This window comes from Typopeltis vanoorti, chromosome 15 (assembly GCF_054136105.1).
Source record: "Typopeltis vanoorti isolate ZY-2024b chromosome 15, IOZ_Tvanoo_1.0, whole genome shotgun sequence".
Lineage (NCBI taxonomy): Eukaryota > Metazoa > Arthropoda > Arachnida > Uropygi > Thelyphonidae > Typopeltis > Typopeltis vanoorti.
This window is the reverse complement of record NC_143563.1, coordinates 96480271-96505345: the sequence shown is the minus strand read 5'-3', so window position 1 is coordinate 96505345 and position 25075 is coordinate 96480271. Positions and strand designations below refer to the sequence as shown.

Below are 25075 nucleotides of genomic sequence, written 5' to 3'. Positions count from 1 at the left end.
ATCAGTTATCGTCCCAAAAATCAATTTGTTAAGCCTCATCATCATAACACTAATTACAAGTATCGACCATATTAGTCTGTTCCGGTCTCATTATCCATCCAATATTCTTTTTCTGCCTTCTCTTTCGAACTGACTTATATTTTATTATTTGTTTAGGATGTCGGGTGTTGGCCATTCGGTTTACATGTTCAATCAATTTTTGTTTATAATTGTTTAGTTTTTCTTCTATTGATTTTGTTTTTAGTTCTTAATGTCTTCGTTCCTTTTTTGATCTAATAATGTGTATTTTGCAATTCTTCTCATAAATCTCATTTCACTTGTTTTTTTATTCTTTGTTTATTGCCCAAATTTCACTGCCATATAATATAGGCACTGCTAAAAATGTAGGCACTGCTAAGCTATTGTATATTTTCAAGCGTATTTTATTATTAATAACTATTTTGCTTCTGACTGGAGTTTGTCCACAAAATGCCATTGTTTTAGTGGAAATTTCCATTCCAAACTTATAATGTTTAAATTATATATTGCTCTTTGTAAATTGTCTTCCTTATCTGATATTATTATTACCTGATCATCTGCAAATAATGTATTTATTATTTGTAGATGATTTTTTAATGTATTTATTTTGTTATTCCGGGAAATTTCTATACCTTGATTGTTTAAGGTGTTCCACTGTATTAATATTTCATTAATGTAAATATTGAAAAGTGTTGGAGACAGAGGGCATCCCTGTCTTACTTCTTGGTTTATAGATTGTTTTTCAGACAACTTTTCATTTATTTTTATTTTTTATTTCATTATATTTACATATATTCAATACTGCATGTAGTAAAATATTAGGTATATCTATTCTTTGTAATATATCAAACAGTATATACATAATGCATCTTTTTACTTTGTGAAATGCTTTTTTGTAATTTACATATATAAAACATAAACATATAAACAAAAAATGAGTTTCCAAATTAAGGTTTAAAGTTTCCAAATAGCCTAAGCCTTATAGTCCTTATAAGGACTGGCTTAAAGGGGCGAAGCAAGAATGCTTTTCATCTTCCCCGTTATTTGTAGAGGACAGTGTATGGATAAGGTGTTATTGAGCAATTTTCAAAAGATTTCTTATTTAATCATTATAATAATAACAAATTGCTGTCTTCGTGATATGTCTTTTATAATCACATTATTTGAAAAGGAGAAATTAAAAATGTCATTATTCTCCGTTATTTAAAAAATGCCCACTGATTTAAGAAAAAAAAAAACGTTGATGAAGGCTAAAAAAAGATCTGACATGTTTAATTGAAATTTGTGGGTTGTAGAATCAAATAAATCACTCTAGAAATCCATGTTTTTTTATTTGATTTGCTAAAAACAGACATTGAAGTCAGTGATTGCAGACAACACGCGAGTTGTGCCACTCCCGCTAGATGAAGTCATCAAAGGACCCCCTATAATTTAGAACATCATCTATAGTGAGGGGGCCACTGGCACAAGTGGAGTGATCATTTTTAATGATTGGTGTTGTTCTATTAGCTGCCCATGCTTATGTTAATAGGGGTGGAGCGGGATGAGCTGGGAAACTAATGTGTTACATCAGCTCGATGGACTACAGAAAACACGTGTCGTCTCTGTTGTGCACTCTTGTCGAAAGAACAACCGCCATTTTTTTTTCGAGGCTGTCGGAATATAATTTGATTAAGGTAGCAAGATCGCCCAACACAAATAATGTAGTTTTAGCTACATGCACAGATAGAGGAAGGTAGTCGGTAATTGTATTAGGACTAAAGTATGCCAGGATTGGCTGAAACTGTTTGGTTTGCATTTGTTCTATCCGTGAAAAGAGGTTGAGTTTGTCGATGTAACGTCAATGCTTCGTTTATATCGTTGCTATAATTGTAAATTTCAACGCTTCGTTATTTCAATTAAATATTGGCTATTTTGCATCCGAATCTTTCATATTTTATATATATTATTTCTGGGAAACTGCGAGTTACTCCATCGAATATTGCACAGCGAGAAACAGCAAACAGGCACTTGTGTGGTTCACATATACACAAATATCACGAATCAATTGCTATCTAAATTATTTTATGATTACGACTAAACAAATAAAGCAGAAAAGGTTATCTTCAGCATGCACTTAATGGTTGAATAGACTACATTAAGAGAAATTTTATGCTTAACTTGCGAGAAATTGTTTTATTTTTAAGATTATGAAAAATTCAACATTTTAGACAATCTTTGCATCAAAAAGACAAAGTAAGAATTATAATGAAGCTTTTAGTTTACCGATAAACGTCTGATCATCAGTTCAGATGTTTGTCATAGCTTATCCCCAAAAATAAGATTAAATAAATAATTAAAAAGACAAATATAACAATCCCATGTATGTGTTTTGGCTGTGGTAGTTATCTTGGGTGATATTGTTGACATACGTACAGGATATCAATATAAATGGTCAGAAAGTTGGTAGGTTTAATTAATTTAGCCCCGCTATAGTAGCGTGCGATAAAAACAAACATTTTGGGTACTTATAAAAAATGCTTCTTATATAATAATTTTGAAGGCTTGCTCGACCTAAGAAGTCCTAATTAAAATTCTACACAGCTTAAGGAATAGAAAATTTCAAAATGAATTATTATCTTCAGTACAATAAAAATAAGATCCGGAACTTGTATGTATACTAGTATATTGATAACCTATACTGTTAGGTTCGAAAATATTCTGAGAACTATTTTCCTTACATCCGTATAACGTGAGTTAGAAATTAATTAAATATCGACTGATTGGGCTAATGATTTGCAAAATAAATTATCAATCATTTGCGATTAACTAAGTCAATTCTTTACGACTGATACTTGTGTGTCGTTTCGAACAGCTAAAATACATAAATACATTTGTTGTTGTTGACATTTTGACACTTATTCTGAAGTAAATAGTTATTTTTCTTTTAGCAAGATAGACAAAGACGTTTCGAGGGGGATGGGGAGATAGAAAATGAGCAATATGAAATATTGATCGTGCAATAGCAGAACTATTTTCTTGTCAGCTTGATTACAAAACAAAAATTAAACCTAGATGGTTGCAAGTTATGATCTGTATGTTTGTCCTTGTGAAAACAAGTTTTAGAAACCTAAACAGGTACATTTATTTAAAAGGCTTAGCATTAGTTGATACCACACACACACACACGACGACGTTTTAGACAGGAATAAGAATGTGATATACGCATAACTTGTGACATATGAATTTAGTACACACACACACACACACACGGTAATTATCTATTTAAAGGGTGACCCACAAATAATACGACAGTTCCCCGAATATTAGACACACTACAGTTTCATTATTAATTTATAATTTATTATTATTTTGATTATTAATGGATTTTTTGTATGATATTTTATCGTGTGTCTAAACATTATGTTCTGATAATGCTAATTGCGGTTTCTCTGTCCTGTTAATTTTGGGCCGCTTACAGTTTACTTTTCATGAGCGGGAGTCACATACAAAAATAATTTGAATGAAGACAAAAATCTAGCTTAATTTTTATTTGCACGGCGTGTTATAACTCACGTTTTTTAACGAATAGATCCGACTCATATTCCGCAAATCTAAATTACTTACTCGACTTACTGGTCAGTGTAGGATACTCAAATAAGACTGACAATCTTGAGGACATTAAGGTGAATGTTTCGACTACTTTGAAGATGGAAATTTATACATCAGAAGGCGAGGAAATGATATTATTCTTCACTACTGTTGTACCTTAGTATGGGCATAGAAAAACAGATGGGGGAGGATGAAACGAAAAAGAAAGTTATCCGCCTTCCTAAAAAAATAAAGTGTCTATGGATTCCATATTTCAAGGTACAATGCCTTTCGCCATCGACAGACTTTTCTAATTATTTTTGATCGTATTACATTCTACTACTAGTTACTTTGAACTTAATTGGTTGATGGACTGAGTCCTTGACTCTTTATCCCTTCATCTGGATTTTATATTGTGGGTAATTTACCCGCCCATTGTGAGCATTGAGGCTGTATCAGCTTTCTCTTGTGATGGAGGATTTCGGTTTTTTATGTTTGAAACGATCTGAGGGCTTGTAGTCCGCTGCCTGTCGAACTAGCTGATTTGGGTGATTATCCGTGATTGGGAAGAATTTCTCTGCAATGCTTGTCATGTCTGGAAGACATGACAAGCATTGCTTAATATCTGGAAGATTGGCTTCTTGATGTTTCTGATGAACCATGGGGCATTAAATGCCATTCTTAGGCATTAAATGCCATTCTTAGGCATTTATTCTGTATTATCTGAAGTCTGTTGATGTTGCTTTTAGTCGTGTGACCCCAGGTTGGAGAGGCGTAAGTTAGTTGCTGTCTGATTACAGATTTGTAAAGGAGGATTTTATTGCTTATGCTTAGGAAGCTGTTCCTATTCAAAAGTGGATATAGCTGTGCTATGGTCTGACTTGCCTTAGTAGCGACACTATCCATATATGACTTGAAGTTTAGACGTCTATCAAGATGAACTCCCAGATATTTTGTAGAATTGCGCCAAGGGATGATTTTACCAAACATTTGTATGCTTGTATTCGGTTCTGCTTTACGTCTGGTGAAAAGTACTGCAGAGCTTTTGTTTGGATTACTACTGGTTACGGTTTAGTTGGTGTAATTTTAAATAAATCTCTGATAAGATTTAATTAGTGTTAGAAATTAATTCAGTTATTTTATAGAATATCTAAGGATAATAGATAAATTAACTTAAATTATAATTTCTAAATTTTAGTATTATTGTGTTATATAGATTATACCGAAATATCTTTAAACATATGTTGAAATGGTTCAAATTATAAAACCCCATGGTAAGAGAATCGCAATGAAAACGAGACATGAAAAGTTTTCAAATGAATATAAAAATGAGTATAAAATTCCTTTTTTAAATTTTCCCTATCTTTTTAATAAAAAATTGAATTTTTATAATAAAAGATTAAACGCCTAAATGCACCTGCTATATAATTTAACACATAAATGGACATGGATTTTTTTTTCCCTTGCAGAAAGAAAGACAACTCTCGAAAAAAAAAAAAAAAATTAGTAATTTAAGATTTTTAAACATTGAATAAACACATAAAAATTATGCTATCAGGTAAGCACTCATATCAATTGCGATCGTGGTATATTTTACTAAAATATGTATATTTCGCATAGCCTTTATTTTCAACCTCTTTTTATCTCATACAAGCAACGATGTTTTTTCTATAATTCTTAAAATCAATCTTCCTATTTCTAAAAAAAAAAAAAAAGAGCAGGATAACACAGTAAGAAGAAATAAAACACAAATATTCAAAAAAAAAAAAAAACGAACAGAAAACAAGAAAAAAGAATTAGAAACATAAACCAGAACTAAACAAGAAAAGAACAACAAACGAAAAATGCAACATGACAAGAAAAAAATCAACAGAAAGCTAATGACCGAGACTTAGAACTTTTCAAATAGCGAAAAATATGAAACATGAAAACCATATATATCAGACATCTAAGAGAAGGATATGTTTTGAACAATCGCATTAAATTGTATCTTTTAATATTTATCACATCATATATATTTTGTACAAAATCCCTTAATTAATGATAACGGAAATATATTGCGCATTCGAATCACCAGGACTACCACTGTCTGCACTATTACAAAAGATATTGTTTAATCAACAATGAAAACTAAACCGTTATTCTTTTCAAGTGTTTATTACATTGTTTAAAAAAATGTAAAAATTTTGTTTGTTTCTAACAAATAATTTTTGCAGCTAAAAAACAATAAAGAACGATTGAAATGTCTCGTGCCAAGGCAGGCTTCGCGTTTCCCACGGGATAGAGGCGCTTAAAGCTCCATGAAGTGAATGTGGACAGCACGGCCATTCATTGCTATTTTATGATGTGTCTGAAAGTGTTTATGGTAGTATTATGACATTTTGGTCGTCTAGATTGTTCTTTCACGTGGCCTGGGATCATATTAGACAGGGGTTATACGGAGCGGACGGATACAGTCATTGCAGTGTCGGAAAAAGAACATATCGAGGCGTTTGGAGCTGGAAGTGTAATTTTATATATTTCTTGCCCTGTTAAATGGAAAATTTTTTATTTGATGTTACGATCTTAATAGCGAAAAAAAAAAAAAAAAGAGAGGATAATATTTCAAATATATAATTCTAATTCTACTTGTCTCTTGAAAACTATATTTCACATTTCCTGTATTTCCTATTAGCGTAATAAATGGAATTCGGAATTTCAAATCTGCAATCTGATCTGATTAAAAAAAAATCTTTATTTACATTATTAAATATCCTGGACTGTATTTTAAATCATGAATATTTCATTTGTTTCTTCAATTAGCATTTAAAACGAAACATAATTATATCACACCATATTTGAGCAAATAATTACTCCAAAATATGATTCAGTTTAAGATCAGCGTCAAAATAAAACCGCTAACGTTTTTATAGACATTCTTTCGACATTTTCCAGCTTCTTCCACCATCTTATAGGCTTCAAATATTACATTTGAGGAGCATTATATATTTTTTCCGCCATCAATTATGAAGACCGCTGCAATTTACCGTTTTCTTCCGAACTACTAAATATGTTTACAAATATCAAAAATCTAACTTAAGAATTATTTTTTTCTTCTACCTGAAGTGCATAACATGGGATTACAATATTTATATTTTATATCATTATATATTTACCATTGTTAAGTAAGATCATGTATAGTTTCTGTAACACTCCTTTATGATTAGTAATAACTGAGGTTGATTATATATTTGAAAAATCAGACAGCACACGTTATGATTTAGTCAACAGTGTAAAATAAACCACTGAGCTTTCAATGGTTTATTTTACATTGTTGACTAAATGCACATTACTTATTACATTGTTTAAAAATGCACATTACAATGTTAAAAAAAATAACAGTTACAATTTGATAACAATGTATGATAGAAGTCTAAGGGAGGAAATATCAAAGCGAAATTTTGAAAAGAGGGACGTAAATCTTCCCTTCTCCCTTATTTTAGCTCTGTTTAAAGGAAAAATAACTATATGCAACTATATGCCTATGATAAAAGACTGATCTATGGATATTAGTCATTTACATGCATAGTATGGTTGGTTACTAATTTCAAGCTGAAACTCATAGAAGATTTCTTTAAGAAAAAACATCACAATAGAGTGTTAGAGGTTTTGGTTTGATTTACTAACGGTCGAGTAGATATTTTACTTTCCTGTTGTCAATTGTACCATAAGACATTTGCGATTAATTTTAACTTCATTTTGATGGGAAATTCACTGAATGGTTTACAGAATTAAGATTAAAAGACAAGGAAATTGAAATTATATTAGAATATTGGCTAACTTAGTTTACAATTTCCGTTATGGGAAAAATGAGAGCAGTTTATTTATTGTTTATAACTCACACCCACGAATGTTTTAAATTTTCGGTTTGTTTATTCTTATTCTCACCAACCGCATTTTAATTCATTTTTAGATTTGTTTTATTTTTCCTGTCTGGATCCTTCTTATGTCAAGGGTATGTGTTCGTATTTTATTTATTTATTTTATTTTATTTTTTAAGGGCAAAAAAAAAAAAAAAAAAAAAACCTCTTGAACTTCCGGGATGGTGTGCATTGGCCGTAGAATAATAAACTCTCTTTACACAGTGTCATCCTGATTTGTCACGCCTCTTCACTGCTGTCTGCGTTCTATAAACAGTACAGAACGTTACTGAACACCAGAAAAATTAAATGGATGCACGAAAGAAAGAACGAAGGAATATTAGAGGATAAATGGAATACATGAGAGGATCAAATGCGAAATTGAGTTTTATGCTCAACAGAAGGGATTTATTTTTAACAATTTTCGTAATTAAAAAGAAATAACAATGATTAAACAATGATTCTTCACGAGGAAGAATCATTGTTTAACATATTAGAAATACAGATTCCTAAGAATATTAAAAATATTAGTACGAAAAAATAGATCAGTACGATTAGATAGATAAAAGAAAAGATATATTCTTAGCGAGTATATTCCTTTTATCATATACATTCATTTCTTAATTTAAAAAAAAAAAAAAAGTCGGACATGACGTCTAATCACCGTAGTAATCATAGATATATTTAATTAATTATATATTTTCAGTTTTCTCTTTCGTATCATTTCCTATTTATTTCAGTAATACAAACCCGAAATGTGGTATGAAATTGTTCTGCAAACAACCTCGTATCAAATTGAAACTTGTCTAGTTTCATAGTTTACCAATTCACAAATCATATGCTATCAATGTCAGATCCGTTTAATCTGTAAAAGGAATTTTAAAAAGACATAGTGCTTCTTCTTTCTTGGGAGAGTTCATGATTATTTAGAAATGAAAGCTTTCTTTCCACTTTGTTTCCATATCAACATAAAATCGTTTTAACTGATGCGTTAGCAACAATGATTTCAATCGTTGAGAGTTTCCAATTGTTAACAGAACTCGCCAGTGTTGCGTTAAATCTTTAACAGCTTCAATATCGTATGCGCTCTTCATAAATCAAATTCAATTTCGATTGTTTCTAGCAAGCTTTCTAAAGAAGTATTTAAACTTGAAATAAGAAAAATATTCTTAAACCAAATATTTTTTTTCCCGCAACAATAAAGAAATTAAAAGACAAATGACTTAATTACTCTAGGAATTCATATACGGTTAAAGTGTGGAACAGGCAGAAGTGAAAAGAAAAAGCGGATGTTTATATTTCAAACAGATTGAGGACTTCTAGTGGATTGATTTCAATAGCAAACCGCCTCCTTTTTAGTGATGCTTAGATAATGGTTTCTGCCGTCATATAAAAACATACTAGCTGTCTTCATGACATAAAAGAGTCACATAAGTCAGCTACTGGCATGATTTATGAGAAAAAGAAAGTCGTTTTATCAGAAAATCAAAGCAACGGTTAGCCAGCGCCAATACGCAACTCACAGTAAATTTTCAGAACCATACAAATCGTAGCGTACATTCACAGAGCAATTTAATCGCTACAATAAATATAAACAAGCACACTCACCTGTTATGGTGGAGAAAACGGTGCAAATATCTCGTTCTCCGAGCAATTCTCCTACCCTAAGGATTGGTCAAATGGTCCTCGAATGACCTAAAGCCTTTGGAGTCACTTTTAGAGTCGCTAAATCAGCGCTACAGCTGCGCAGTCAACCTCAAGTTCTACTGCCCATGAAACGTCATTCATGTGCACCCCCACTCCCTCCAGTTATGCAATGAGTAAAAGTGGGGAAGAGATCGGAAACCCAGAGAGTTTTTTTTTTTCGGTCGCTATCAATGGTTTGTTTTGTTTTTTGAGTTTTAAGTACTTACAACAATGGAAATAGCTTTATTCGAACTAAGCCAGTTGGTCTCTAGGCAACAATAAAACAATGATGGGAATCATTGATTGTTACACAAAATAGCAGATTCAGAAAGCTTTTAATTTCTTCGTAAATTTTAAATGGTTATTTCTATTAATAGCTAAGCACTACCTCCCCCCATAAGGAACACAACAGGTGTTTTAAACAAGCAACCACTTAAAAATACTTGAAGCGAATAATTACAAGCAGTGGGATCAAAATTTATTTGCAAAAACATATTTAGAAGCCACCGTTTGGACGAATGCTTAAAGTAAGGCGATAGTTACCTTACCTTAGAGACAATCGGAATTACGACTTGCCACTCGTAGGACAGTCCCTTGAAGATTGTAGCTGTCGGAAGGAAACACCAATCTGGGCTTTCCTGCCCGGCCTTGTCGCCCAAACGGAGGCGTTGCCGGCCCACGAGGCGGGAACTCCGTTCCGACCGTTTGGTTAGAGAGGCGGTTTTTTCCGTGTATGCGAAGAACAGCGAATGTCAGTACACGTTTGTAGATCTTCCATATTTGTTCCACACGTCTCGCTTCTGTCTATGGGGAGCGCCACTAGTTTAACATGGCCCTATCCATAGATGCCTCCTAATGGCTGGAAAAGAGTGTGCGCTGTTCCATGTTAGTTCATCTTCAGGGAGAGAGAGAGAGAGAGAGAGATCGTGGCAGGAAGAGAGATAGAGAATGATACACAAGTAGTGATGCATGTCTAAGTGGAACTGATTGTTGGTTTGCTTTAGGTTGACAGGGTTGTAAAGCCTCTATCATGACTTGAATGCAGATGTCAGTAGGTGTGCAGGTATTGTGCATGCATGTACGTTATTCAGTGGCGTGATGTGAATGAAACGCCCATATTAATAATTTCTCAATCAAAATAAATCCATGTTTGGTCTTTTATTTGTTTAAATCAGTGTTATCTAAACTGTGGGATGCGAACTTCTCAAGGGTGTGTTTGTGGGGGAGGGGGATCTGAGTGTTATTGCAGGTTCACTTTTTTTTTCTTCTGAAAACAGCCTGTACTTTGAAAGGAGGAAAAAATCAAAGCAAAAAAAGTGCATTATAAATACAACTAATAATGAAATTGTATATTATCAATAATAAACTTTTATGCTGTAATAAACTATTATAAGTTTAATAAGTTTGAAAACTACTGGTTTAAGCTACTATGAATAAAAAAAACAAAACAAAATAAAAAAGAAAGAATCTTCTTAGATATCCCTTATAAGAAAGAAGACTCAAATGCAATGCTAATCTAAGAACTCACGCCATTGATAGTTGCAATGATCATAAGTGAGGCTGAGACATTCTTTGCTGTCTCAACAAAAGGGACTCAAAAGTAATTTTTTTTTTTTTTTTTTTCATGGTAACTCCATTCACGAAACATTGCAAACCTACAGCACATTTAGTTTCGTGAGTGGAACACAAGCTAGTTAATCCGGGAACTTGGTAGAGACTAAACGCAGTGCTTTCTCAACTCACTTCAGCCCCCAGTAAGCAGAATGATTATATCATACACCAGATTTTGAAAATCATGGTACCTAAGGATATGCCACACTGGAATTCGAACTCATAGCTTAGGACGGCAGAGAAGTACAATATTTGTCGGTGAAATGTGAACTGATCGTTGCTTTGTATTCAAATTTTCGTTCAAATGGTATGAAGGAAGGCGATTGCATTAACTTGGCTTTAAAGATGGGATTTCCATTGACTCCTAAATATCTGATTGTTTGAAATAAAAAGTATGTAGTAGATAGTTTCATCATCCCATGCAAGAGCACCACATTGCTTAAAGGGAACAAAGAACTCGTATTTGGTCTTCAAAACTTTCGGTTGAAAGACCAGAGAATAAAAAAGATTATATTAAGTAATTTGCTAATATAATTATTAAAATGTAATATAATATAATTATGCAATATATAATCATTTATTATCTTAAATAATTAGTATATAATATTAAATAAATGTTGGTATTTTCTTCTGTTTTAGTTATTTTTTTTTTAAATCGCCCATGAGCACACGAACCCTGAAATTGCCTAACACTCAAGTAATATAAATTTTCATTTTCTGTACCATTAGGTCTGCTTCCGTGGTCACTCCTCCCTTTTCGACGGACTGAATTAATTCATTTGTTTTAATGACGATTTCCTCTCCACTTTCAGTGTTTCCTCAAATTTACAGCCTGATTTTCTGTCTCCAAACAATACCAACAGAATTCCCCATGGATACTGAAAGATATTGCAAATAATAGTATCCATTGTCTTTGTTCAGATGATTTAAGGCTTTCGTTTGTATTCGCTTTTTATTATTATTAGATTTTTGCTTTGTTTAGTTCAGTCAATATTCAAAAAGAAAAACATAAACGAATATCATTTGTTACATTATTTAAATTTTTTTTTTTTTTTTTTTTTTTTGGCAATTTTCATATATATCATTATTATTGAATATTTTAGGTGTAAGATATAAAAACCATTTTAGGTAAAAGAGATAATAATATTATTATTAATAAAATATAAAAAATAATAATAAAGTAGTGAACTTTAAAAGCAGAGGTTTTGGCGGCAAAAATTCTTGCATAGGGATTAAAGCCTATTCAAAAAGTGTTTCATTTCTGAAACGATCTGGATTGAGCTGCTAGATCAAAACTTCGACATTCATATGAAAGGTGAAATACTGCGCAACACAATACTGTTTTCAAGTATATAGATGTGATAGGAGGCTACTACAAAGTGATCATCTTAGTCTTTTCGTCGAATGGACTAAATCGTTATGAAGTATCTGTTCTGGCCAGCTTTGGAATCTTTTTGGAATTATGGCCGAAGCAGCTAACGCTATGAGATGGTGCTTACGCCTTGATTACGTGTTTTCTTACAGACTGTCTTCCTGTTTTGTGGGATGAAAAACCCTGCCACTCCTGTATGAGACCAAATTATAATTATTTGACACCTCCAGGGAGTCCACGGACTCATCACCAGCTCTACAGCTCTGTGTCCACCAACTAACCGCAACTTCCCAAACAATTGAGACTTTCAACTGAAAAATCCTTATAAAGTTCTTCGTGTCCTAAATGAGATTCGAATCAATGTCTTTATACAAATCTGTTCTGCTTGTAAAACTTCATTTTAAAAATTCCACCAACTAACCGCATCTGATGTTTTCATGTAATTTTTTCAAAAAATGATCACTAATACTTCTCATTTTGTAAGAATATATCTTTATAAGAAAATACCTTGATATTTTAAGCTCATTTACAGGATTAATATTTTTTATTTATAATTCGAAATTAATTTCGAAAAAAAATCAAATCTTTTATTATAATTATTTGACACCTCCAGGGAGTCCACAGACTCATCAATGGAGGGCACCAGCTCTGTCTCCACCAGCTAACCGCAACTACACAAACGCCATCTACCGCCAACCACCGCTAGTATTGTGGTGGGAGCCTATGGTGGGAGTCGAACCCGCAGTCTTTTGATTGGGGGGGGGGAATACGCTAACCACTCGGCCAGCCAGGCTGGTAATGCTTTTAATACACCTTTATTATTTCAAGTTAACGTCACGATCATGTCATTTAGTTTAATTTTATTCTAGATTTACATCATTACGAAAACAAAGTTCAGTAGATAATTAGAAAATACTACCTATTTTTATTGAAATTGTCTCATTGATTAAACCGATCAGTGTAAATAACAACTATGTATTATTTATTGCCTTTCATGCAAGTTATCAGTCTAAACATCAACATATATTTATTGATACTGTATAGTTACCTGAAACAGGAAAGCATACTTTTAATATCTCCCATTATTTTTACAATGAAGTAAGTGTATTGATGAGTAGTTTTTTTTTTTTTTTTTTCCCACAAAACCAGCACGCTTCAAAATTCCAATATTAGCTTTCCAGGGATGCCTACAACCTTGATATTTTTCATCACTCACTACCTCGTCTTAAGAGAGGGTGGACAAACCTTCCTTTCCGAACACTTTGAGTGCAATTTCAAATAGGACAAGGGTTGCATATCCCAAGTAAAAGGGAGGGAAGAGGAAATTTCCCATTTATAACAGCCAAATGAAGCAAATTTAGACTTTGAAGTTAACTGAAATATTAACATGCTATATTATTATAGAATATTTTTATTATTAATTTATGAGTGTTGATAAATGGTGTTATTTAAAACTCTATTAGAGCCATTTTCTAATAATAAAATTAGGTAAAGTAAATTATAGTTCATCCTTGAAATTAAAAAAAAAATATAAATCTCGTAATTTGACTTTGCTACAACTTAACTTGACGTGCTTGTGAGTTATATATTTCAACTTTTGTACATTACAGACACCTCATTTGGCTACTCGACAAGTTTTGATTATAATCTTAAATGTCTTAACTTTTGATTTTATATCAGTCGTTCTCTAATACTGTATATGAAATTTGTTCCTTGATCTCTTTGGCCTTAATAAATGGGACACCCGATATAAAAACGTCTATTTCCTGTTAAAAGCCGTTCTGCAGGTGCTAGGGATAAATTTACCCAAGGCTTACCCCATTTTGTTAATTTGTTTTGTTTGTTTGTTTTACTCCCTTTATTTTCTCACTGAATACAAACCCTATTCAGTTCTTTTAGTAACAAAAGAATCGAAACAAGTTGCAATCTCTCTACGCTAAATTACCTGAACAACACCTAGAAACCTTTGTCAACACCTAGTCAAAAAAAACAAACTTGCACTTGAGAGAACTCTTAATGGTCGATGTTTTGTTTTCAAAGTGAATATAATAACATTTACAAAACCTTTCAATTTTTTTATATATTAATTTAAAATTTAATTGACTATGAAGATTGTTTACATACCGTAAATTTTGAATAATTTAATGAATTTCATGCGAATAAATATTTAATATAAAAAGCTGATAAATTTGTTTTATCATTAAAATAAAAGCAACTTTTAAATTATTTTAAGAAAATCAAATAAGAAAATAATTCATTTAAATTTTTATAATTAATATAAAACAAAACTTTAAATAAAAATTAAAAAACATTTTATCCTTCTAAAGTTACTAATACATATTTTCTTTTGAAATAATTGATTGCATTAAAACGTTATTCATGTATGATACGATTATATACGATTAAAAGTAGCTGACTTCTTCAGTTTGGTTATTGAGCCAAACAATAATACATACGTTACTAATATCTGGTTAATGAGTTAATAAAAATAATAAATAATAAATATTATTTTTATGTATCATATTTTATCATTTAAAACTGACTCATACATTATTTATTTAAATTTTTTTCGAAATAATTAATATACACTTTTAATATTTTTTGAATAATTACTTTGTCTTGAATTTAACATGCAAATTATTGTATACTTCTAAAAAACATTTTAAATTTCCAATATTTCTTAAATGTATTAAACAACAGGAAACTTACATGGATGCAATCATTGATTTCTTCCAGTACTAGACAGCAAGTGGTCAACTCAAAAAAAAAAAAAAAAAAAAAGATCTTCCGCCTAAACCTGATAACAAAACAACTTGAAAACAGAAGTTAATAGTTATTTGTTGAAGCTGAAAATCATTTGCCTTTACCTCATCGTCATACAAGGTGAGAAACCTCCTTATGATATTACAGTAATAAGGAAGTGCTAAATTATCTTATCTAAGCATCTTTAAGATTTAAGCAGCTCAATGTCTTGTTTAATGACTCCTGTTCTGTTTCCATCGATGTCATAAAGAAATGACCTTGTACAACGTAGATATAATCAGAATGAAGACTTAGCTCTTTTATAAAATAATTATTTTATAATAAGCTAATATCACTGTAGACCAAATGTCACAAATGCCATATATTAAGTACTTCAAGTAGGGGGGGGGGGAGGGTGCGATGGTTGAAGGTCTTGGAAAGAAGTGGAATGCTAAGCAATTAATTTTATGCACTTCTAAATATAAATTTGTCACTTGAGTTATATTTGAAATGTTACACTACAAAATACAATATAATCAAAATGTTATTTTAAAGTACAAAAAATATGAAAATCCATGATAACTTTTTTTGCTTTAAATACAGCCATTTAAAAAGTATTTTTTAAACAGAATTCATTTAAGAAGACAATATTTCATTATTATCAGTGTGTGTGTGTGTGTGGTACATATATGCGCACTAACCCCCCCCCCCACACACACACACTGATATTCAAGTTACCAGCTAAAGTTTTGTTGGTTGGAAATTTTTGCTTCTTCCAAATTTCACTAAAATGATTACACAGACTGTAACAAAATTTGGTGCTGTGAAGGCAGTAGTGTTCGTCGTGAGATCATATCACTGATCTATAGGTACACATACAAATATCAAGTTTTAAATCATTTTTGATTATCTGTGATTTTTCATTAAAAAAAAATAAGGTTTAGATTACACAGAAAACTTAATTCAGTTGTATCACCAGTACATTAAAGTTACAGAATCCCGAGGTTTTTTCGCCGCAGACAATTTTTAAGAAATGTTTTTATACTTCAAATTAGTATTTGTTACTTTTTCTCTTTTCCAGGTCTCAATACCAAAACGACAGGGATGCAGAAAGCTTATCTCAGTGATGCAATTGAATTAATTAGCCCGATATCAAATTTATCTACAGAATGCCAATGTAAGTTCTTTGCTCCTGCGACTAATTTCGTAAAACAAAAGAAAGGGTACATCCCATTTGGTAGCTCTGTTGGGTTCTTAAAAGAACTGGGAGATGGGCTGAGTCCTTGACTCTTTATCCCGTCATCTGAATGGAGAAAATCTGTGTGGATGGAGTGTTATTGAGCTGAAAGCTCTAGTCATGGCTGGGTAACGGCAATAGCCAAGCCTCAGTTAAAACTTCATTGGCTACAGCATTGCCATTCGTTACCCTGGAAGTCCTAAAAAGGACTCTCAATAACCCACTTTTTTAAAGTACTTTTTGTCGTAATCAGCTCTGTCATGTCCTTATAGTCCTTATAAGGACTGGCTTAAAGGGGCGAAGAAAGAATGCTTTTCATCTTCATCGTTATGTGTAGTGGACAGTGTAGGGATAAGGAGTTATTGAGCTATTAAAGCTCTGACCATGGTAAGAGAGTAACAGCAATAGCCGAGCCTCAGTTAGAATTTCATTGGCTACAGCATTGCCATCCATTACCCTCCAAGGATATCTCTGTCGTGTGGAAATGCACATTGTTATTATTAGTAGTATTTGAATTAAATTAAAAGATTTCTCTATATACTGAGATTTTTCTTCAGATATTTTCCACTAATTGAAATAATCCCATTTACTTTGGCAAGCCTATTAAATTTTCTAAAGTTTTTAAAACAAATAAATTTTAAGGCCTTTACAAACATTTTGTTAAAAATGTGCAAATAAAAAGCAAAAGCAACCGTTTTGGAAAAGAGCTCTACTCCATTTTTCACGTCTTATTTACATATCTCCCGTACTCCAACTTAAACATTGAATGGGCTTAAAGATGTTGTCACCTTGTCCAGCCCTGTTTACTAGTGATTTATATAACATAGAGCCCAAGTATTCTCGTTCTTATAATAAAACGACAGGAGATCAGCACCAAGAGGCTGTAAAAGTCCGCCAGACGATTTACGAGGCTCTTTGCTTCTCCTCCATGGATGTGTTTCGCTTCCCCAGGCTTTGCGAGTCGGTCACGAGAACTTCCGGTACGCTTTTGCAAACCTTCAGTTTCAGAGGAGTCTCGAGGTTTGGATGTTAGTTAGAAGAGCCCACCGCACATGCCGTCTCTAGCTGCAGTCTTTTGCGGAGAACGTGGATGGTGTTTTTAATTAATTCTGAAGGTTTCATTTGTAGGATTTAGAACACTTTCTTGATTGCAGAAAGGTGAATGAGTTTCTGTGATTATAGATTGGTTACTTCTCTTCCTTTCTCTTCGCAAAGGCACGTTAAAAGCTTTTTCGGCAAACTCTTAAGCTAACAGTTTAACTAAAGTCACTCAAGGAGAGGAAGAGAGAGAGAGAGAGAGAGAGAGAGAGAGAGAGGTGAAGAATTTAATGAATAACCTGTGAGAACGATCAGAAAAAAAACGACCAGGCTAAAGCAAACATAATTACAATGGTCATATTTTGAAAACAGTTGATTTTTAAATATAAATAAATCATTTATTTTTATTTATTATTATTCTCAATATGCTAGCCTCGCATCATGCGTAAAATAAAAATAAACCCCGAAAACATAATAGCATAGTGACATGCAGTTGGAGAAAATTATAAATTATTTGAATGTGATTTTTTATTAATTAATTGTAAATTTTTTAATAATAAAATAATATAGACACCAATTATAAGAAAAAAGAAGTTCAAATAACCACAATCTGTGATTATAGATTGGTATTATTAACTGAAAGTAGGGTAACGGATTGCGATGCTGTAGCCAATGAAGTTCTAACTGAGGCTCGGCTATTGCTGTTACCCTCCTGCCATGATCAGAGCTTTAAATGCGCAACAAGACCTTATCCGTACACTGTCCTCTACAGATAACGGGGAAGATGAAAAGCATTCTTGCTTCGCCCCTTTAAGCCAGTCCTTATAAGGACTTATAAGATTGGTATTATTATATATATATATATATAAACAAAAGCTTTTTTGGTGGTTGATTTCGTTCTCCAGGAAAGTTTAAATAACTTTGTACTTAAAGCACTTATCGCAGTAACGTGTGATGATACAGGTAACATTTGTGTTACCTGTATCATACATAGGAATATATGTATTCATATAACAATTGTTAGTTGCCCGTTATACTGCCAGTTAATCAGTATGTAGCACCATATACTCTGTATTAACATTTTAGGAATACTCTTTGAGAACGTGGGGGAGGGCTTGAATATATATATATATAATAAAATACGACGTGTTGCAGAATTTTAGTTCGCTTATTTTTCTGTGAGGAGGTTTAGCCTTTCGTTTCTTCTTGATATTATCGCACGTAAATTACGGTGTTTTATATTTCCTCTTTTCCTTTCATATATTGTCTCAGACGGGTCATTGAGAAGTACAAATTCGTTTAGCGTAGCAATGTAGAAATTGAATCATAGAAAAAAAATAAAAACGAATATAGACATATGCTACCAGTAAACATTAATTTGTGTAATACATTGATTTAAGAAATAACCCTGTTTTCCCAGATAATCAGATGCCAACTCCATCAGTATGACCAGCAGAGGATAGTTTATCCTAAACTACCAAACTATAGTTTATAGTTTTATAGATTTTAGTTAGTTTTATAGTTTACAGTCTATAGTTTTTATAGTTTATCCTAAACTATAAACTACCAAACATGTGTGGCTACAGCATAGAGATATTCCTCTTTATATGTGAAATTTTATATATGAAAGCCATACATGCTCTCTCTCTCTCTCTCTCTTAAGATCATGGAAGGATTTAGGGAGGAAGAAAATGCAAGATTGTAATTTTGCAACTTCTTACTTTCAGGTTGTATTCAGCTGTCTATAAGTGATATTCGCTTACCCTCTTAACTGAATTTGTCAATAAAAAAACTGCCACTGTATAAAATAATCTATGATCTGAGTATAACCGTTTAGCTCCTTTATTTCCAAAAACAGTTCTAATTCTGTTTCATTATTATGTGATTTTATTTTTTATTTTATTTATTTTTTCGTTGTTAATTCAGTAATATATACTGCATATCGTTTTTTTTTTTTTAAATACTCGAAAATTCAAGTTTTTAAAAATAACGATCTGCAGTATTTAAAAGTAAGAGATATGAGTTCATATAGATAACCCAAAAATAAATCGAATACTATATAATATGCTACTCATAATATCGGTCTACACTTGGTTTACAGTTGTATAACTAAAGCAGAATTTTACTTCTACATGCTTTATTTTACCACACACATACAAAAAAACGCAATCTCACGGGTCATATGGATTGTATTCTTAAAATGCTATTTCTGGTCATTATTTCTTAAAATTTGGATTTACATATTGAAAACCAACTTAGAAATTATTTGTAATCACCCTTATAGTTCAATTTAACATATAATACGTATTATTATATGTAAAAAATATATTATACATATAACATATTTTTTTCTTCAGACAGGAATTCTAGGTAAAGGGCGAGTAAGACAGCGACCAAAACTAGTCATAGTACCGTATGATCTGCAAATGAAACTTAATGGCTTATACATCATGCATTTAGCTTTGCGCTGATTCTCCTATACATCGTATTCATTCGCTTTGGGAATAAACCGGATATATAGGAGGTTTCTACTGACCTTATTTGCCTTAGAGAAATCATGGAAAGATTATTAAAAGATGAAAAATCTCTAAGGCACGCGAATTCATTGAAATTCATCACTTAAAAACGCAGCTGTCAATTTTATTGTCTAATGTCTTATCTCCGCACAGATATTCACGTAAATGAAATTGTAGTTTTTAAAATGCTACGTCATTGCTGGATTTCTGTTCAATTGAATTTCTGTATCTTCGCTTTTTTGGCTTGATTTTTTTAGATCTCAGTTAGCCATTTCCCTTGTAAAGTATTGCGTTATCTTTATATCGTTTAAATAAGCAGAATGCAAGTCATTCTATTTTATAAGAATTGCAACATTTCTATATTTTATTTACATATTTCATTTCACGGAATTACCACGAAACCTTTGAATACCATGAAATGTAATGTAATTAAAAATTTTTAAATTCATTGCAAAATAAAGAAATAGCAATTCAGGAAATTATATTTATTTATTTACAAAATCATGAAAGATTACAAAACATTTTGAATAATGTTTATTGATCCTTTATGGAATCGTGATTTTTATATATATCAGTATATTCAAAATTATTTTTGGTGTCTATTTATAACTAGGATTTATGTTTCATTTTTTTTATTTATTTTCTATAAAAAACGCAATTTTAAGATGTTTAAAATATGACGGTGTTTTAGTCAAACATTCTTATTCTTTTATCTGTATCATTAAGTATAATTAAATGAATCTCAGTGTTGTATCCTTATGTCAGTATTTTTAAATTAGTTTCCAGTCATGGCAGGAATGTACTGTTATTTATTTCCATATTTTATTACAAGGAACACAAGAGAAAAGAAACATTTTTTCCAAATTATAATGAATGACTTACTATATTAAATAATTTCCTAATATTTGCAAAGATAATAAAATTATAATAATACATATAAAAAGACATGATGTAATATTTGCATATTGTTATTTTATCTATAAATAATAGTTTATATCTTGGAGGAAAATGTTTTATATACATTAGAATTATGAAAATAAATTAAATTGCATTTAAAATACAATGAATTAATAAAACTCCACCTTTAAGCACAAATAAAAGTATAAAGATGAATTTGCAAATAATACCCTTTCCATATGCAAAAATAATATGACATATGCACATTCAGCGAAACATATTATTTTAAATGCATTAAGAAAACAAAACTAACATTCTAGTGCATAAAAAAATATGAACAATGTTGAGAATATTTTATAGATATTTTTATATTTTTACTCTTTAAGGCGAACTAAGTAGCAACTTTTATTTTTTCACATATGAATAAATGGGAAGAAAATATAATAACAATAGCCTTTCTTTTGAGTCCAATGAAAACGATATCATAAATTTCTACATATCATGACTCAAAAAAAAGATGAGAGATAAAATGTATTAGTATAGTATATATTAGTATAGTATATAGTATAGTAATAATCAAATGACATTTTTTTCACTTAACTCACTTTGAAGCTTGAGAAGTTCTGTTGAGAATGTCTGGATTCAGTTATCTGGCTCACTTTTCAATCCTCTTTATGCTGCACATTAGCACTAATTGTTCATTTATGGTCCAAGTAGATTATTAAGAGAAGGAAGCACACGCACACACAGTATATATCAAATTTAAGACGTCACACACTGTTTGTAGTATTTATGGAAGTCATTTTCAGAACACTTGAAAAGAAGGTAATTAAAATGGCACAACACTTTATTCAAATCCTTTTGAAATGGCATCTCAGTTTATGATTGGTCCATTTTACTTTTTGGAGTCCAGTCACAGTCAAATTGATTCTTGAAAGTCTTTTTTTTTTTCTTTTTCACATTTATATTTCACCATTATAATAAGGTATAGCTGTTTTAAAATTACTTCCAGAAAATTTCAGAAGAAAAATAATATATATATATATAATTTTATAGATAATAAAATTATAATAATACGTATAAAAAGACATGGTATAATATTTGCATATTGTTATTTTATCTATAAATAATAGTTTATATTATCTTGAAAGAAAATGTTTTATATACATTAGAATTTTGAAAATTAATTAAATTAATAATTATAATATATTAAATTAAATTGCATTTAAAATACATTGAATCAATAAAACTCCATAAAGATGAATTTACAAATACCCTTTCCATATGTAAAAATAATACGACATTAAGCGAAATATATATATATATATATATATATATATATATATATATATATATATATATATATATATATATATATATATATATCAGAATTAAATTCTAAATAATAGATTTAACAGAACTAAATATTTTATTACTTATTATAAACCAATCCATCCAGCAAGAATGTTTCACATCATTTTATAAGTCATTTTATATATATCATTATATATATATATATATATATATATATATATTAAGAGTGTGCTTGTCAGTTAAATGATAAAAACAACATTTAAATCTTATTATTACATGAGTTTCATCACGACTTCCATATTAACAGAATATCAATTCATTAGTTATTTCAGCATTCATGTTGCGTATGAACTGCTGATGCTTTATAGATGCAATAAGTAACAATACCTTAATTCACAGGGACAGGAGAGAAAAAAGAAAGAAAAAAAAAAATATATATATATATAGGTGTATGGCCTAATATCGTAGCCAAGATATCAAGATGCTCCAGCTACGGATCTTAATAAGTCAGCTGTAATATTAGACCGAATCTTGATTGGAACACCTCACACTATTTTTTTTATCGACTGTGTTGTTAAAAAATAAATTAAAAAACCCCCACAGTTTTCGTTGATTTTTTCAACCAAACTGTATATTGCACTTACATGACTGATGAGAAGCTGCATATATTTTTATATTCACGAAATAATGTTAATAATAAGATAAATTAGTGGATAAATAATTAAAGATTTCACATTTTTTTTACCCAACTTGTTTAAATTTAATGTGTATGTAAAAATATTATTTTCATTGTTAAATATATTGTTTTCAGTGTCTCTGTGTATTACTTTTCTAATATATTGTCCTTTTTTTTTATTTTTATTAGGAAGTACAGTTTATTGTTGTGTTTAAAAGTAATAACTGACGAAACCAGAGTTCCTGCCTGTGTTTTGCAGTGCTGCTCATCCATGCAGTTCCAAAGCATTGATGTCAGTCTGGTCCAGAACATGCCTTCCCTCTTTGTCGATGCTTCTCCCTAGAGTCAGTCTTCAGTTACACTTTGACAGCGAGAAACACATTATTCATGTATTCTCAGGCTCTAAGGACAGTTGTTTCAGAGGCTTCCCAGTGAGAAGTGATGGAGCGTGCCTTTTGTCCTCTTTACTTTTTTCATGTATATCATATATCGTCAGCAATCCCTTTTTTGAAATGAAGGACTGTAGCTACGTATAGAACTTTAGTCCAACGAGAATATTAAGCACTAATACACCGGGAAGTGTTTAGGACAAAGTTAAAATTACAACACATAATGAAATAAAATATTAATTAAGTTTCACGCCAGACGTTTCGCACATCATTTTGTTATACGTCAGTGGAATTTAAGTGCCAGACATTGTGCAAGAAACGCAATTTTGAATTAATTCCGATGTATTGGTGCTTAACAGTAAATCATCTTTACAAGATTCGTCATAAATTGTGATCGTTTTGCAGAGCATTTATGTTAAGTAACATTGATTCCCCCCATCATATGAATGCAAATATACATAAACCAATTAAGTTTAAGAAAAGTAATTTGATTATAATTTTCAAAGTTTTAAATTGTTTAAATAGATCTCTCTGTACGCTGATGTTTTTAGAAAACGTTTTATTGTATTTCTATAGAAATTTGGATTAATTAGAATATAATTACTTTGTTTGCTGATAGCTAAACAAATGTGTTTATTTTCGACAGTACAGAAGTTTATTTCAGAGTTGTGCTGTATAGGAAACATTTGCCACCTCCACTAATTAATTTTATATCGGATATATAAATAATTAAATATGGTTTTTAATAAGTTATTTATTTATTTATATAAAACATGTAATATTCTTAATTTTTTTAATTAAATATTTGTTTTTAATAATTTATTTTTGTTTCTTTTTAAAATTTTATTACTGAAGTCTATACACATCTGTTATTTTTTTAAAGTCTACTTGATTAAAATGTTTCCTAAAAATTTTTTTGTTTAATGCAACTTGCTTTATTTGACTTCACTAAGAGAAGTTCATACTGAAAGTTTGAAAATGTAGTACAAAACTATACATGAAGCTGTTTTATTCTTTAAAAAATCGATCTATTCTGAAAACAGACAGACATTACTAGGTAACCATAAAATATAAAATTAATGTTTATCACTTTCATTTACTATTAAATTCTCTTACGTTTTTTTTAAATGACATTTTCATTTAGAAAATTCAGGAAACATTAACAAGTTGCTTTGTTAATGTTTTTGTTTTAGGAAAAATAATATAATGAGACAATAATAACAGCGATTATTTCAATGAAATTTTTTCCCCTAGTAATGCTATCTGGTTTTTTGTGTTAACTATCTATTGATGATTATAAAAAAACATCAATGGATAATTTTGATAATTTATTTTTCAGATATATTAATGTTTTCTTACGTAAGCCTTTTTCATTTTTCTGCGAAAAGAATAATAAAAATAAAAACACCAATATGAGTGGTAATTGTTACACTTTATCGCAAGAGATTTAGCAGAACTAAATATTTTATTACTTATTTATAAACCAATTCGCACAATCATTTTATAAACCATAACACATAATTGGCTTCCTATTAACACATCCATATACAAATCTACAGCTGATAAATCAAATTATAGGAAGAAAAGATCCACAGACATTTCTTACAGGAAGAAACGAGCCAAGATTCGAAAAAGAATTTAAAGAGCTCCTAAAAGATGATCTATATCTTCCAGGCCAGCAATAATTACAAGACAATGACGTAATGTTTTATTGGGTATCGTTACATAAGCACTACTATGTCGGCTAACAGTAAAGGCTATTGCCGTCACTCTGAGTAGCCATAAAAGCCGTGACCGTCTCCACCATAGCTGTTAACGCTCTAAAATATATTAAGTTGTTACGTGTGCGGACGTAAAGACGACACTTAAGGAACGTAATTACCCCACGTGATACGGCCGTCATCATCGCTTCTCTCGGTCTGTCTGGGAGTGTCCTTTAGAAAGGTGCTGGTCGGATCGTGACCCTGCTTTGCCCCCAACGACATGACCTCCTGTGTTTTGGAAACCGAACGGGGGAAAAAAATGGATTTATCTCTCTCTAAGTTGTCCTTCTTCTCTGTGCTAACTGTGTATCCTCGTCCGTCTGTGTGTGATTGTTATCTACGGTGAG

At 31.0% G+C, this 25075-nt stretch overlaps 1 long non-coding RNA gene across 1 annotated transcript in view; it reads left to right on the top strand.

Annotated features, from left to right (window-relative positions):
* The window catches only part of LOC150099007 (uncharacterized), a 53186-nt gene extending 29562 nt beyond the window's left edge, over positions 1–23624 (top strand). Inside the window, exons 4-5 of the long non-coding RNA XR_016549550.1 lie at positions 14893–15039; positions 22766–23624. This is a non-coding gene — a long non-coding RNA (uncharacterized LOC150099007). The remainder of the gene's footprint in view (positions 1–14892; positions 15040–22765) is intronic.
* Positions 23625–25075: the final 1451 nt, after the last annotated feature.